The following is a 16,369-nucleotide window of genomic DNA, read 5'->3' as shown; positions in this document are numbered from 1 at the left end:
AAATGTGAAATTTTAAATTATTTTTTTTTTCAAACCTATTTCAGGTTAAAAAAAGATGTTCTCAAACTATGGCGGGGCTTTTTAACTTTTTTAAGAAATATATTGAAAGTTTAATCACAAACTAATATGAAATATGTTCAAGATAATTACTCTTGAAAAAGGGAAAAAGGACATTTATATGACAGGGTATACTTTTTACATTAATATATGTTAGAATGTGCATTGAAAAAAAATTGGAAATACAAACTCTACAGTTACAAATTATGGTTAGAGGCCTTAATAATCTGCATTAAATATTAATGGGAAATTTTATGTTTAATAAAGAGCATGTGTTACAATTTTTAGGTCCTCAAGTTTGATGATTCTGTTCTTTTGAAATTTCTATTTTTCAAATAAGAAAATTATTTAAAAATTTGAATATATATGTGGAGTAAGGAATATGGTATGTTTCTCCAGATTAGCTTTAAAAAGCAGTTTCCCAGACATATTATAAAATACCATTAATATTAATATTTTTCAATGGCTATACCTATGCATGCACATCCAGACTCATATATGCTATTGATTGTATAGATTTATTCAAAGCAACTTCCACTTAAATTCTCTATAATTTTAGTACCAGTATAAATGAACGGTGTTGTATATGAAACAAAAAAATATTAGTTCTATCTTTTAGATGAAATGTAATTTTAATGTAAAGAATGATACATTAACCTGCCACAAAAAGATTTTGGCTTTGAATTATTTTTCCAGTAATGATCATATTATCACCTATCCATATGGTCACCTGCCCACCAGTGATCAACAGCTTCAAATTCTGATACAAATCCTCAGATTGGCATTGTTGGTGTTTTTTTTTTTTTTTCTTCATTTTGTCCTGCTTTGTTTTAGTTATTGGAAAGTCTGAGACAGTAGACTCATGACATTGACCTAATCTGTACCTTGGAGAAGATAGGATTCTGCCTGTTGGGGTACATATAATATGTGCTTCCATGTAATATATGGAAGAATGCTATAACAATACAGTACTTTGTCCTTAATGCATTTTTTCAATTCCAGGCACTTTGCAAATAGATACATTATTTACTGTATTTTAACCACCAGTGCCTCTCCCATAAAAAGAGTTACTAAAGTTAATTGCTCATTAGGATTAAGGTAATGGTAAGGGAAAGTGGGTTTAAGAATTTTTATTTCAACTTTACAAATTATTTTCATTCCAAACTGTTAAATGAACATCTTTGCTTCTTTTCATCTTATATGTTTAGTACATAATAGGAATTTTGCTAGTATTATTTTTGCTTTCTGGTAGCCCTAGAACCACCAAAAATGTTTGAATCCCTACTGGTATGAATTGTGTCAGGACTGTATTTTTCTCAGACATATCTTACCTTATATTTTGTAAAATCCACTTTGTCTTCTGTCTGGAATTATATTTAAACATGGATTAATTGGGAATGAACTTTAGATTCAAATGGTACAAGTAAATGACTTAAATTATAGGACTCTTGAACTCCTAACAGCCAAATAGTGTGAGTGTGTGGTGTATGTATGTGTATGTATTTATATTTTTATTGTTTTTTCTATATAAATATACAGGTCTTCCTGATATATATAAAGAAATATTAAGGTCTTCCTCTAAACCTTAAGGGAGATGGAATCAAAATCAAAGTTCAAGAGGATAGTAATCACAAACGTCTCAAAACAGCTGTATGTATGAGGGAACTTTGAGTAACATAAGGGGATCTCCTGTTCTGTAAATGGAGTTTTTAAGAATTCCCCCACCCCTTCCAGTCTCCTGCTAGCAAGTAGGGATCTGTTCTCCCCTTAGCCCCTACATTTACTGTTGGGGGTTCTACCATATTTAAGGGGATTCCCCCTTATGCTTACCAGGGGAACCCCTCAAGAATGGGGCATTCCCCAACCAATTTATCCCCTAATTTCACTTTAGGCTATGTAAAATTCTGTAGGTTACCTTGATACTGTCTCACTATAACTGCTGTGAGGCTGACATCCTATACCTGGTTCATCTGATCTTTGATAGTCAAACTTGACAGTTACTGCTTTGGTGGGGGCACTTTGCCTCTTTAGTTCTAGGGACAATAGCCTATGATTCTGTCTGTGGGATTGACATGTGTCATCTACCAGATTGAAGTACCTGAGAATGGAGACTATGTGTTACTCACTTTTATAATTCCCTATCCCAATCCATGCTTGGCACATAGTAGGGGATTAGTATATGTTTGTTGAATAATTTATTTTCCCTTGCAGTTTAATTTGGTAGACAAATTTTTCTTCTGTTTCTTCTTTTTTTCTTTCCTTAGCTGAGTAAAGATATTGAACTAATGTTTCCATCGAATTTACATTAAAAACAATAATCATATACATACAATGGAATATTATTCTGTCCTAAAAAAGGAGGGAAATCTTGCCATTTGTAACAATATGGTTGAAACTGGAGGACATTATGGTAAGTGAAATAAGCTAGACACAGAAGGAAAAATATTGCATGATACCACCTCTATGAGGTATTTAGTTAAACTCATAGAAGCAGAAAGTAGAGTAATTGTTGCCAGAGATTGGGGAGAGAGGGAAATGAGAGGTATTAGTCAAAGGGTGCAACATTTCAGTTATATAAGGTGAATAGTCTTAAAGATCTCCTGTATAGCATAGTGCCTGTATTTAACAATACTGTACTGTATACCTAAAATTTTGCTAAGAAGGTGGGTCTTAAATGTCTGTATCACAAAAAAAGTAATAATAAAGTGGGCAGTAGAAAACTTTGGAAGGTGATGGATATGTTTATGGAATAGATTGTGGTGATGGTTTCACAGGTGTGTATTTATCTCCAATTTGTATACATTCAATAGTACTGTGGGTGGCCTGGCTGGCTCAGTCAAAAAAGCATAGGACTCTTGATCTCAGGGTCATGAGTTCGAGCCCCATGTTGGGTGTAGAGATTACTAAAAAAAAAAAAAAAGTAAACTTAGAAAAGAAATAAAAGCTTTAAGAAATATATGTACAGCTTTTTGTATGTCAGTCACACCTCAAGAAAGGGGTTTAAGCCAAAAAAGCAATGATGTTTATGTAGTTGAATGTAAATCATATTTTCTATATAGCTTACAGTGAATTATGAACAGTTTACACACCTTCCTTTTGGTTTTTTTTGTTTTTGTTTTTTTAATTTATTTTTGAGACAGAGAGACAGAGCATGAACAGGGGGAGGGTCAGAGAGGGAGACACAGAATCTGAAACAGGCTCCAGGCTCTGAGCTGTCAGCACACAGCCTGACGGGGGGGGGGGGGGGGGGGGGGGCTCAAACTCACAGACCGCCCCTACACACCTTCCTTTTGAATGAAATCAAGATGGGTATTATTATCCTTATTTAAAAGATGAGGAAACTCAAGTACAAAAGGGTTAACCAACTTGCTCAAGGTTATTGGATGAAGCAAAAGTTATATTTGTAAGGTTGAAGACAATCTCTAGTCTAAGGTACCCGTAGCTACTAAAACACCACTATACACTGTGTAATCACAGGGTACACTAAATTTTAAACTTTTTTCATACTTTATACATGCTCATGGCAGAAAAAAATAAGAGAAAAGATCACTCATTATTTCCGGTACCAAAACTAACCACTGTCGTGTAAATACAATCTTACTCTTCTGTGCCTAGCTAAAATTGTTTTTTGGTGTTTATGTATTACATCTTAGCATATTTGTGCTTATGTTTATTAATATGTTTTAATATGATTAAATATTTTTAGTGTCATTTTAATGGCTATGGATATACCATAATTGATGTAATCAGTCTTCTGGTGTTGAACTTATCATTGCTTACAGTTTTTTGGTCATTATAAATAATTCTTTAGTGAATATCCTTGAAACTAAAACTTTGTGTCTATTATTTCTTTAAGATAAATCCTAAAAGAGGAATTTCTCATAAAAGGAAAAATTTTAATAAAGTCAGTATCATTTGTCCTCCAGAAATGCTCATGAAAATGTAAAAAGTACCAAAAGAAAATACAATTAGGGATGTATTTTTATAATATTGGACAGTGAAAGACCTAGTTCTAAGTAGAACACAAAAGCAAGAGCCTTAAAGAAAAAGGCTGACTGGGCACCTGGGTGGCTCAGCCTGTTAAGCATCAGACTTTGGCTCAGGTCATGATCTTGGGTGCAAGCCCCATGTTGGGTGTTGTGCTGACAGCTCAGAGCCTGGAGCCTGCTTCAGATTCTGAGTCCTGCCTCTCTCTCAATGCCCCTCCCCTGTTCATGCTCTGTCTCACTCTGTCTCTCAAAAATAAATAAATGTTAAAAAAAAATTTTAAAGAAAAAGGCTGACAGAACTAACTATATAAATTTTAAAACTTTTTTTTTTTTAATAATAAAGATTTTTTTTAAGTGAACTAGGAAAAAGAAATCTGGGGTATATATGGCAGACAAAGGCTTAATACCACTAATAAGCAAAGGTCTCTTATAAATCAATAAAATAAACACATATCTAGTAAAAGAAAAAAATGTGCAAAGGACATAGAAATCTATATAAGAAGAAGGGTGCCTGTGTGGCTCAGTTGGTTAAGTGTCTGACTTTGGCTCAGGTCATGATCTTGGTTCATGGCTTTGAGCCCTATGTCAGGATCTGGGGAGCCTGGAGCCTGCTTCCGATTCTTCGTGTCTCTCTCTGTCTCTTTCTCTCGCTCTCTACCCTTCCCCCACTCACACTCTGCTTGTCTCTCTCAAAAAATAAACATTAAAAAAATTTTTTTAAAACTATGTAAGAAATACAAGTAAGTAATAAATGTATGGGAAGATGTGCAGACTTGGCCAGTAATCAGAGGAGTGTGCATAAAAAACACCAATGAATAAGTAATTTTTTAATCCATTAGAAGTATAGCAAATTAATATAATTAGAAATGTAAATAGGAATAGCTTAACATTAGGCTGGCTATATGTATCAAAACAAAAAAATATATGTATCTTTTTACCCAGCAATTTCCTTTCTAGAAATTTATCCTAGACAGGTTTATTAAGATGTCTGTGCAAGGATATTCACTGTAGCACTGTTTATAAGCCTAAAAAACTTGAGCTTCCATCCTGTGGGGTTGTTTACATACATTATGGCACACACTTATCATGAATTATTCACTAGCCATTAAAAAGGTTCATATGGCATTTTATAAGTCCAAGGCTTGTTGTTGAGTGAAGAAAGCAATATATTAACACATATAATGGGAATAATTAATTCCTCCTATTAATATTTATTGATAGCCATGGTCCCTAGAATGTATATGTAAGTTCATATGTGAATACTAGCATGGAGAGTAGTTTTAAAAGATTCACCAGAATGGGGACAATACTTATCTCAGTCAGTAGTTGAACTTCAGTTTCTAAAAAACTTTCTTAACACATTTTCTGTACTGCTTTATAGTGAAAATATAACTTATATTGGGTGTATAATCAAAAAAATCAATGAAGCTATTTTCATTTGGGGAGAAGAAGTTAACATCAATAATCAATGACAAACTTTTTCCCAGGACTTCTGGGAAGGTGTACTGTTCATTTTTCTTTTTCTATTCTCACTGTGAACCCATTTTGCTTTGCTCCTAAAAAATAAACACAAAATATTTAAAAGCTAAAAAAACAGTGTTTCTTTTCTTAGAAAATCCCAATCCCTTTAAAACCTGATTTTTCAAAGTCTGAAGTTTATATGCAAATGTTCAGAGAAGAGTCTATCTCAGTAAACCATACATTCTTGCCCTGCCCTCTAATCCATTTCAACTGTGAAGCCAGTAATCTTTTCAGAATGCAAATCTTATCCTATCACCCCACCCACAATCACGCTTAAAACCCTACAAAGGTTTCAATTATTTTCTGTTTGTCTACATGTAAAAACACTTTCTAAATGCCTGTAGAGTCCAGCAAGATCTGGCTGCCTTTCATACTCTAGCCTCATCTCATGCCTGGCTCCCCCTGCCTCTAACACTCTCCTCTAGAAGGTAGCCTTTTTCTGTTCTTCATGTTTGCTTTGATACCTGTCTGGCCTTTGTAGAAGCTGTTGTTCTAGGTCAGTAATGCTTTTCCCTCCTTTCTCCTAATTAACCCACATTCATCCTTATATCACTTCCTCAGGGCAACTTTCCCTAACCAGCCCCCCCCACACACCCAACATTCATATATGCTATTGAAGATTCTTCTAGTATTTTTTTTTAACTCTCCTTCACAGCACTTGTCATAATTGTAGTTTTTAAACATGTGTAATTATTTGATTCTTGCATGTTCCCCCAATAAACCGAAAACTCCATGAGGTCAAGGACTCTTTCTGGCTTGACTCAATAGTGTGTAGAAACAGTGACTATGACATCGCAGATAATTAGTAAGGATTTGTTGAATGAATCATATATGAATGTGCAAATTTTCAAATACTAAGTATGCACAACCTTGAACTTTCAACAAAAGACTAAAACATAGATCAAAATGAACTACTAGAACAGAAATACAATAGGTGTTAAGTGTTGATAATACGTACATGCTATACAGTGTAAGACATTTTTATAAAGTGTACAGTTGTAGGAAGATTGTTTTGAAGTTTTTAAGAACTAAACTACTAGGTCTTTAAAAATATAAATAAATGAAATGTTTTATCTGTGAAGTTTTGCTTTTAATTAAAAATATTTGAAAATTCAGGGGTGCCTGGCTGGCTCAGTCGGTAGAACAGATGACTCTTGATCTCAGGGTTGTTAGTTCAAGCCCCATGTTGGGCATGGAGTGTACTTAAAAACTCATTATTTATTTATTTATTTATTTATTTAAAAAATTAGGTAGTATCATTTATTTTTTTAAATTTTTAAAAAATATTTATTTTGAGAGAGAGTGTGAGCAGGGAAGGGACAGAGAGAGAGAGAGAGAGAGAGAATTCCAAGCAGGCTTTGTGCTGCCAGCACAGAGCCTGACACAGGGCTTGAACCCATGAACCATGAGATCATGACCCAAGCTGAACCAAGGCTCAGCTGACTGAGTCACCCAGGTGCCCCTAGGTGAGTACTATGTAAAAAAATATTTGAAATTCAGAATTTAATGATAGCTAACCATTTTGTCATTGCAGTTTCTTTGTCTTTTAATTGATCACAAATAAGAGTTCACTGTACTCAGATGAAGTAAAAAGTAAAAGGCCTTCTTTGTATGTATGACTTGTACAAAAATAGATCATGTTTACAATATGAATTTTTATATCGACTGTAAAGAATGAGAACAATAAAGTAGGAGCAGAGGCTTAATATTTATTTTTATTGAACCCTGAATTATTAAAACCACATAAACATTATCAATTTTTGTAGGAGGTCTATCTCAAATATTTAGTGTACAGATAACTGGTTCACAAATTCATTTCCCCGATAGGTTGATTAATTAGGCTCTGATCAGTAGCCACAGATTTCACACTAATCCACCTCTTTCATAAGTTTACAAATACAAACCGGTTCCCTTCAGAAGGACCAGGTGAGAAAACATGGAAGAGAGAAAGATGCCAAGGTCCTAAAAGTACAGTGCTGGGGCTCCTGGGTGGCTCAGTTGGTTGTGTCCAACTCTTGATTTCAGCTCAGGTCAGGATCTCATGGTTCATGAAATTGAGAGCCATGTCAAGCTCTGTGCTGACAGCTCAGAGCCTGCTTGGGATTCTCTCTCTCCCTCTCCCCCGCCCCTGCTCTGGTGAGCTCTCTCTCTTTCTCTCAAAATAAATAAATAAACATTAAAAAAAAAAAAAAAAAGGTACAGAATCCGAAGAAGGCTGCAGGCCCTGAGCTGTCAGTACAGAGCCTGACTTCAGGACTCGAACTCCCCAACCATGAGATCACAACCTGAGCAAAAGTCAGACACTTAACTGACTGAGCCACCCAGGCGCCCCTAAAGCAGGACTGTCTACACAACTTCACATAATGATTTCACAGAGGGCTTAAAAATTGCAAATAAGTTCCTTCCCCCAGAATTTGGAGGTAGTGTCAAGGTCAGAAAATACCACACTTTGAAACTAAAGCTAATAGAATTAATATACTTTCAGGTATATTCCTGTGCTCTTCAAACTGGAGTATGCTCAGCTCGAGGTTTCCAAGGAATTTCTAAGAACTATGTAACCAGCATGTAGTTTTGTTTTGTTTTTTTTAAGAGAATTAGTTGTCACCCTTTAAATTTCCATATGCACTATTTTTCTAAAACTGAGCCGCTAGAGAGCCCGCCCCCCATTGGTTTTCTGGTCCTACCTCCACCTTGCACAAACCTTTCTCCCCCTTCACCAAACAAAACAAAACAAAACAAAACAAAAACAAACCCCCCAAAAACAGAAAACAAAAAAAAAGCAAACACATTTTACCCATCCCTAATATTAACTGTGTTATATTGCCCCAGGATGGAAAAGGGACACCAGACACAGAAAGTAAAATGTCCCTAATTACTTGGTAGCTATCCTTGTACAAATGTTTTTCAGCTTTTCCTTTAAACAAAAATGAAGACGGACCTAACTAAAGTGTCAGCTAATCATTAAAAATAGTTTTCAACAATAGATCACTAAGGGTTTTTTGCAAGTAACTTCAAGGAGTTTAAAGAATTTGTGACGTAGTTAAAACCCCTTCTATTTCCCTCATCTATAATTTTTTGTGAACAAATATTCTCAGCATGTCTTAAAAAGAAGAAAAAAGGGAATAAAATGTATGACAAACTATTTCTCATCCTAGCAAACAAATTCTTACCACATTAATTAGTTGAAGAAACTCAGCTAATTAAGAAATGTATTTTAGTAAATGTTTATGTCATGTTTAATATCAATATATTTATGTTGCTTTGACCAAATGTGCACTAGTAATTATAAAGGTAACTCATTTCAGGATATTTTATACATTTAGGGTTATAGAAATTTTGAAATTAAGTTTTAATTGATAATGGACTTCTGAGTATAAGTGTCATATTATAAAACTGTGAATAATGATGGGTATCAGTTGCAGTATACAGATTCCATTGAATGGATTTCCTCCCTTCCTTCCTTTCTTTTTTTTAAGTAGGCTTCACATCCAGCTCAGAGCCCAATGAGCAGCTTGATCTCAGGACCTGAGCTGAGATGAAGAGTCAGATGCTTAACCAACTGAGCCACCCAGTTACCCTTGAATGGATTTTTCTAAGAAGATATTTTATTTTGTAGTGTCAATATCTATCACATGCCAGAAATGACATTCATTACAATAATTTGAATTTACAATGAAAATATCTCAAGTGATATCTTAGAAATGTATGAAAGGGTACCTAGTATTTTAAAATTATTTTTGGGGGGGGGACACTGATCTAGTTCAGTGTGTCCCAAATGCTAATTTTCACCAGTTGGGAAAGAAAAAAAAAATAATAACCTAGAAAATTTTTCATAATGTTAAATTTGTTCAATTTAAAAGGCTATTATTTTAAATTATATCCTTTCTCATGGTTTAGAGTTAAGGTATATTTTAAAATTGTGATATTAACAAATGGTGGCTTTATTTTTAATGTTTTTTGCTTCATTGCTTCCTAAAATGTTTTTAAAAAGTTATTTTTATTAACTCACAAGATTCAAAATCCTGAGAGAAACACCAGTCTAGTAGAATGTAAATAGGAATGTTTATTTTATAAAACAGAATATTCTGGACTTATTGAGGAATGGAGATATTCATTTTACTACCTAGTTTAGTGAACGTAACCAACAAGCATTTTAAAGACATGTTTTGAATTTCTACTGTGTACCAAACACCAGGATTTAATAGGTAAATAAGATTGTCCCAACCCCCAAGCAACTCCCATTTCAATGAAGGAGAGGAACATGTAAAATTAATAATTATAATGGTTAAGTGTTGATAGAGATATGTACAAATTGCTGTGGAAACATGGAGGACAGAATGATTATTGCTGGTTTTAAAAATTGAATTGCTAGGGAATATAGATGAAAGCATGAATTTTACCAAAATATAAGGAAAATTATCCTAGAAGTAAGAACATTTTAAGTAGTTCAAGTGTGTTTGGACTATAGAAATGCTTGAGGTGAGATTTGAAAAGAAAGAAGGGGGAGAGACCAATACAAAATTTGTTTTTTCTCCTGAAGCAATGGCAAGACTGAAAGATTTTTTAAGCAAGGAAATGACTAAATCAGATACTTCTTAATACCATCTAATTCCTAATTACAGGCTCATCCAACAATCTGATCTTTAATTTGGCCTCCTATGTAGATTCATTCACTAGGAAGAAATTCTCTTAGTAAACAAGCTAAGTTCTCCTTCCAGATAAATGTTCTATTGAAAAATAATTGGCAATCTATTCTGAGTTGGTTTGAGATAGTATCCAAACTCTAATGTATTTAAAATATAGTGAACAAGCCCAGTTTGGGAATGCCCAAACCTGAGTAGCAGATCTGAGAAAATACTACTGAGATCAACAAATTATTTCTACTTCTTCAAGTCCTGCTTGAAAAGCTAGTGGGAATTCTGAAGACTTTCTCTGTAGTAACCTGAAGATTAAGTATCTATCAGCCTCCTACATGTAGTAAAAATTCAGTAGTCATGATGACAATAACTTCATAAAAGATGGTAATGATAATTTAAAAATCCTTAACACAACTTCCAGAAATGAAGGTGAAGCTCTTCCGAACATTCGTGATCAACCAACATAAAATTCATCTTGAACTTTGATATATTACTCTTGCAACAAGACCCGTAAAGAATGGCTATGCCACTATACCTCTGTTCTCAAAAGGAGTTGACCAGACAGTGTAGGTGGAGAAGGAAAAACTCAGAAGCACTTTTGGATAAACTGCTCAAAGTAGTTGCACTACTTACAATGGCTCAGCAGAGTCTTCTGCATGAACAAAGACAGTGAACGTGAGTGAGGTAAGTTGTTTTCTTTTCGGTGAAGTGAGAATCAATTAATTAATTTTGGCTTGATAAATTTTTTTGACTGCTCTGAGATACATTCCCCTAGGCCAGTCACAGTCAGTGTTGTACTGTGCAAAGTTATTATGCCTCACTGGTCAGTGGAACAATTAGGCTCACTGAACAAGTACAATTCAGGTCCAGCCTACTTTTTTCTTCTGTTTAAGTAACCTGACCTAACAACCGTGGGATTCTGTTGTTGACTCTTAAATATTTCAGGATTTTCAGGTTTGCTCAAGAGACACAAATGATCAATTCATGATTCAGAGACTTCTTCCTGCTCATGTGCTCAGTGTTACATTAATTAATACATTAATGTCTCCAAAGGTATCCACAAAATGTTGGGCATATAGTTTTACTGTAGAGGATTTAACTTTTCAACTTGTGAGTCTTGGGAAAATTACCCAATATCTTTAGAGCCTGTTTTTCCCATTTCTAAATGGAGTTAATAATAGAAAGGTAGTAACCTGGTAAGTCTGTTGTGCAAATTTAATGAAAGTATATATGTAAAGCACTTAGATCAGTGCTTACCAAATATAAATCAACAAATTAATTTATTCAATTTTTCCAACACTGCATGCCAGGTAGTAGAGATAAGTACTAGAGATAAAATGGTGAACAAGAATAAACAGTTCCTGCTCTCGTGAAGCTTACAATCTAATGGAGGAGGTTGATAATCAAATCATCACAAAAACAAATACAAAGAAGAGAAGAAGGAAACAAATGGGCTTTTAGAAATAGAAAGGTTAGACTTGGTTTTTGAGGGTAATCAGAGAAGATTTCTCCAGGAAAGTGGTATCTGAAGGATGATTAAAAGTTAACTTGGTGAAATGGAGAAGAGAGATGGCTTTCCAGTCTGTGCTGAGGCCTGCAGAACAATGTGTCATCACGGGTTTGAAGGACAGAAAGCAATCCTGACTGCCTGGAGCAATTGAGGAAGGGGAGCAGGATGTGAGAATAGGTGAATTTGAGATGCATGGATGTGATCCATTGAATAGCAGTTTTAAGTTTGTCTTTTTGATAAGAACAATGGGAAGCTGCTGAAGAGCTTTTAAATGAGGTGGGAGGAAGGGACAGCGTGAAGTACCATGATTAGATTTGGATTTTGAGATCCTTTTGGCTGTAGAAAATGGATAAGAAGAAGACCAAAGGATATAGGGGCTGTTATAAGACATGATGAAAACTTGGACTCAGCTAATAATGGTAAAGTTGGAGAGAACTGGACAAATTTAAGAAATAGCTAGGAAGAAAATCTTATATATATAAATTGGGGATGGATTGGATATGGGGATTAAAAGAGAGCAAAGTGTGGAGGATGACTCTTAAGTGTCCACTATTCACTAAGCAGGTAACATCAGAAGAGCAAGATTTGGGAGTAAAGTTATGAATTCATGTTTTGGAAATTTCATTTTGAGATTCTTTTGAGGTATTTAAGAGGACATGTTAGGTAGGCCAGAGCCCATAGAATATACATGACATGTATATTTTTCTTCTGTTTAAGTAACATGCACATACATATATGTTGTTTGTGGATAGGTGATGACTTTCTCACCTGTAAAGTGAGCACACTACCTGCCTCATAGGAGTATTGTAAGAAATGAGTTCAAGAGGCTGCACATAAAGTGTCTAAATATGTATCAATAATTGTGCCAGGCTAAGAGATTGAGGAAAAGGCACTAGTACGGTAATGGGAGAGTGATGTGGAAATGCCAGAGGAAATGCTGCAAGAAGTGTCAGACGAACAGCAGCCTGAGGCTAGTGTGATAAACACAATAGTCTGATATATACCACTTTTGAAGGTTGATCATTAGATTCTGTTAGCAAGCTACTTAAATGTTTTCTAAATGAGCAATTACTGAACCTGAAGTCTGGAAACGCTCTTATTAATACTGACTACAACATTAAGTTATTCAAGGCAAGTTTTCATGGAAATTCATGAGCATTTATTCATGGCCACTAGTCCAATGTGGTAAGGTCAATGAAAAATTCCTAGAACTGAAGCTGAACCAGAGAAAGAAGGAGATAAGTGTGTTCTAGGAAGAGTGAATAATACAGAGACTTAAAAAAAGCACAGACTTGTAAAGACAGAGTGGGATGAAAGGGGTGAAATTATCTTGGAATTAATAACATTTGGTGAGTGACAAGGATGGTATTGGATAGGTTAAGGGATAAAATGATGGAAAGCAAGTAAATGATGGGGTCTGTCAGAAAATTGTAAGCAGGGAAATGACTGGACTTGCTTTTTAATATTTATTTATTTATTTATTTATTTATTTATTTATTTATTTATTTAAATCTTTTGTTTAAGTTTATTTATTTATTTTGGAGGAGAGAGAACATGTGCGCCCATGAGTGGAGAAAGGGCAGAGACAGAATCCCAAGTGGGCCCTGTGCGGACAGAGCCCGATGTAGGGGTCGATCTCACAAACCTGTGAGATCATGACCTCAGCTGAAACCAAGGTTCAGAACATCATATAGACCAGAGAATGGAATTGAAGACTGGAGAGACAGGGTTATCAGTTATGACAGTTGAACAAGTAAAAGACAGAAGCCTGATGTCCAGGAGGCCATTTACAAAGTGGTCTGGATTAGAGATATAGAGAAAAAGATATATAGATGTATGTTGGGGATTATCAGTTTATACTAGGTAATTTAAATCGGAGTAGATGAAATAAATTAAGGACAACATATAAAGTGAAAAGAGATAAAGAATTTGAAAAGGACCCTGTGAAACAGCATCATTTAAGGAATAGGTACAATAAGAGGATCCTGGGGGTGCCTGGGTGGCTCAGTTAGTTAAGCATCCAGCTCTTGATTTCCACTCAGGTTATGATCTCACACTTTGTGAGATCGAGCCCCCTGTATGGCTCTACACTGACAGCATTGGGCCTGCTTGGGATTCTCTTTCTGCCCCTCTCCTGCTCACACATGTGCGTTCTCTCTCTCTCTCTCTCAAAATGAATAAGTAAACATTAAAAAAATAATAAGAGGATCCTGAGGTCTCTTATCCAATGATCCTCATTCTTAAAAGTTCTTCTTTATGTCTAACTTAGGTATATCATGCTGTATTCAAAGTCTGTTTCCTCTGTCCACTCTCCAGTTGAGATAGAAAGCAGCTGTTCATCATCTTGTATATAACAACCCTTCCTCTGCTTGAATACTGTTATTAAGAAACCTGGTAGTCTTCTCTAACTTAGGCTAAATAATTTCTAGCTCCCATCTTCCCAACCCTTTAATCATCTCTGTGACTCTCAAATCCCTTCCACTTTCTCCACATCCTTCTTTAGCTGTGGAGTCCGTTGCTAGATGTGCTTTTGAGATTCACTTTGAGGATCATGGAAGAATTTTCTTAAATTTTTATATGGTAACTGTATGTATCCCAGTGCTATGCTTGGACTTCATGTCAAATACAGGATTTCTAGTAAACCAATTATTTTGGCTATTTATGTGTAACCGGCTAAATTTTTGTATTTATTGTTAACATTAAATCCATGTTGATTGTGACATTTCAAAGAGATTATTCTCAATACCTTTAGGTGATTGAATGAAATAAGTTTATCTGCCTTGGTTTCAGTTTGGGTAGGAGGTAAAAGCTCTGTACTCCATGTACTTGCATAGGGTGACATAGATGAAGCATCTGTTCTTTTTCATCTCCCCTTTCTTGGTTAAACTGTAGAGTCAGATTAAACCGTTAGTGTGAAGGATCCTCAGTTATTTCACATGTCTATCTCCCCTACTCCACTGTGAGCTCCTTGAAGAAGGAACACAGTTCTGGTTATCTTTATATTCTCAGTTCACTTTTTTATCTCAAGGAAAATCACACTTGATGCCTGCCTTAAGTCAAATGTGGAAAAGGAAGGTCTTGACCAGCAGTAGCACTCAAGTTCCTTCTTGCTTGTCAGCTCCAGTTGACTGGTGGTAATTTAATTACTGCTTAGCAATGTGATTAGAAAGATTCTGAAGCAGGGTCCTAGATCATGAAAAAATGTTGTGGCAAATTAGAATTTTCGAAAATTAGAACTGTGAATTGCTGTATCAAATTGTTTACCTTGGACATGGGACATAGGAAAGGAGGCACAGGTAGCCCGTATTTGCCATTAAAAGCAACAGGAGCTATGGCTTCATTCCGATACAGTGCCTTAGTGCCAGACAAGTAATGGACTGCTTCTGTGAGAAAGAAAATAGCACTTTGTTCAGTTTATAGATCATAGTGAAAACAACAGAAAATCTCAGAGGTCATGGCTCCACTTAAAACACACACACACACACACACACACATACACACACACACACACACACACACCATGGAAAGAGCCCAAATGTCCATCAATGGATGACTGGATAAAGAAGATGTGGTATATATATACAATGGAGTATTGCTCGGCAATCAAAAAGAATGAAATCTTGCCATTTGCAACTATGTGGTTGGATCTAGAGGGTATGCTAAGCAAAATTAGTCAGTCAGAGAAAGACAAATATCATATGACTTTACTCATATGAGGACTTTAAGAGACAAAACAGATGAACATAAGGGAAGGGAGACAAAAACAATGTAAAAACAGGGAGGGGGACAAAACATAAGAGACTGTTAAATATGGAGAACAAACAAAGGGTTACTGGAGGGGTTGTGGGAGGGGGGTTGGGCTAAATGGGTAAGGGGCATTAAGGAATCTACTCCTGAAATCATTGTTGCACTATATGCTAACTAACTTGGATGTAAATTAAAAAAAAATAAAACACACACACACACACACACACACACACACACACACACACACAACTATTCACCCACTCATTTTGCCCAGTTGCATAAAGGCTGTCTTTAGTAGCTCTTGGAAAGTGTGTCAGTGCTAATCTGCATGGTTTCCACACATGATCCTGAAATGTCATTGTAAGAGTTTTATTCATGTTCTTTCCTTGAAGCCTGCACAGAAAATAGTTTTGATTTAACTTAAAAGTCAACAAAAATAATAGAGTTGCTTTTAACTAATCAAAGAATTCAGCTGCTACTTTAAAAGTTCCACAAGAAATCAATATGTTGGGGGTTATTGTTGAGCCACTGGAATGTAAGAAATAATCCTGAAGAATTGCCAATACATTTAATTTTAGATACTTTGCTTGTCTTTGTTTTGTTTTGTGCTTCTTCACTTAACGTAAGCCTCCATGTCTAGACTCTGAAGACAACCTCAAAGATACATAAATTAATGATGAATCAAGTAGATTGATCCACTCATGATAGGTACTGGATCTAAAGTTCACAGTTAAAAGTGGAGATAAGCACTCTAAAAGTATAATTTCACAGTGAGTTGAGAGGGAAAAATTCTCACTACATTCTGAGTTGCTTGACCCATTGATATGGTTTTAACTGCCACTTGGTAATGACATCAAGTCTAGAGCTATATGTCAAAACATTCTGCAGAGCGCTGATTGGCTGCTATG

General features: G+C 35.3%; 1 long non-coding RNA gene across 4 annotated transcripts in view; it reads left to right on the top strand.

Annotated features, from left to right (window-relative positions):
- The window catches only part of LOC109269398 (uncharacterized), a 200,390-nt gene that overhangs the window by 495 nt on the left and 183,526 nt on the right, over positions 1-16,369 (top strand). For 2 of the 4 annotated variants that reach the window (XR_002081058.2, XR_002081060.2), the window contains exons 2-4: positions 1,597-1,707; positions 2,322-2,467; positions 10,626-10,888. This is a non-coding gene — a long non-coding RNA (uncharacterized LOC109269398). The remainder of the gene's footprint in view (positions 1-1,596; positions 1,708-2,321; positions 2,468-10,625; positions 10,889-16,369) is intronic. The other 2 variants (XR_008420078.1, XR_008420079.1) reach the window with 1 other exon arrangement.

Source organism: Panthera pardus, unplaced genomic scaffold (assembly GCF_024362965.1).
Source record: "Panthera pardus isolate Hobbes unplaced genomic scaffold, ASM2436296v1 HiC_scaffold_7, whole genome shotgun sequence".
In the NCBI taxonomy this organism is placed as follows: domain Eukaryota; kingdom Metazoa; phylum Chordata; class Mammalia; order Carnivora; family Felidae; genus Panthera; species Panthera pardus.
The sequence above is the reverse complement of the archived record's forward strand: the minus strand, read 5'-3'. Positions and strand labels throughout refer to the sequence as shown.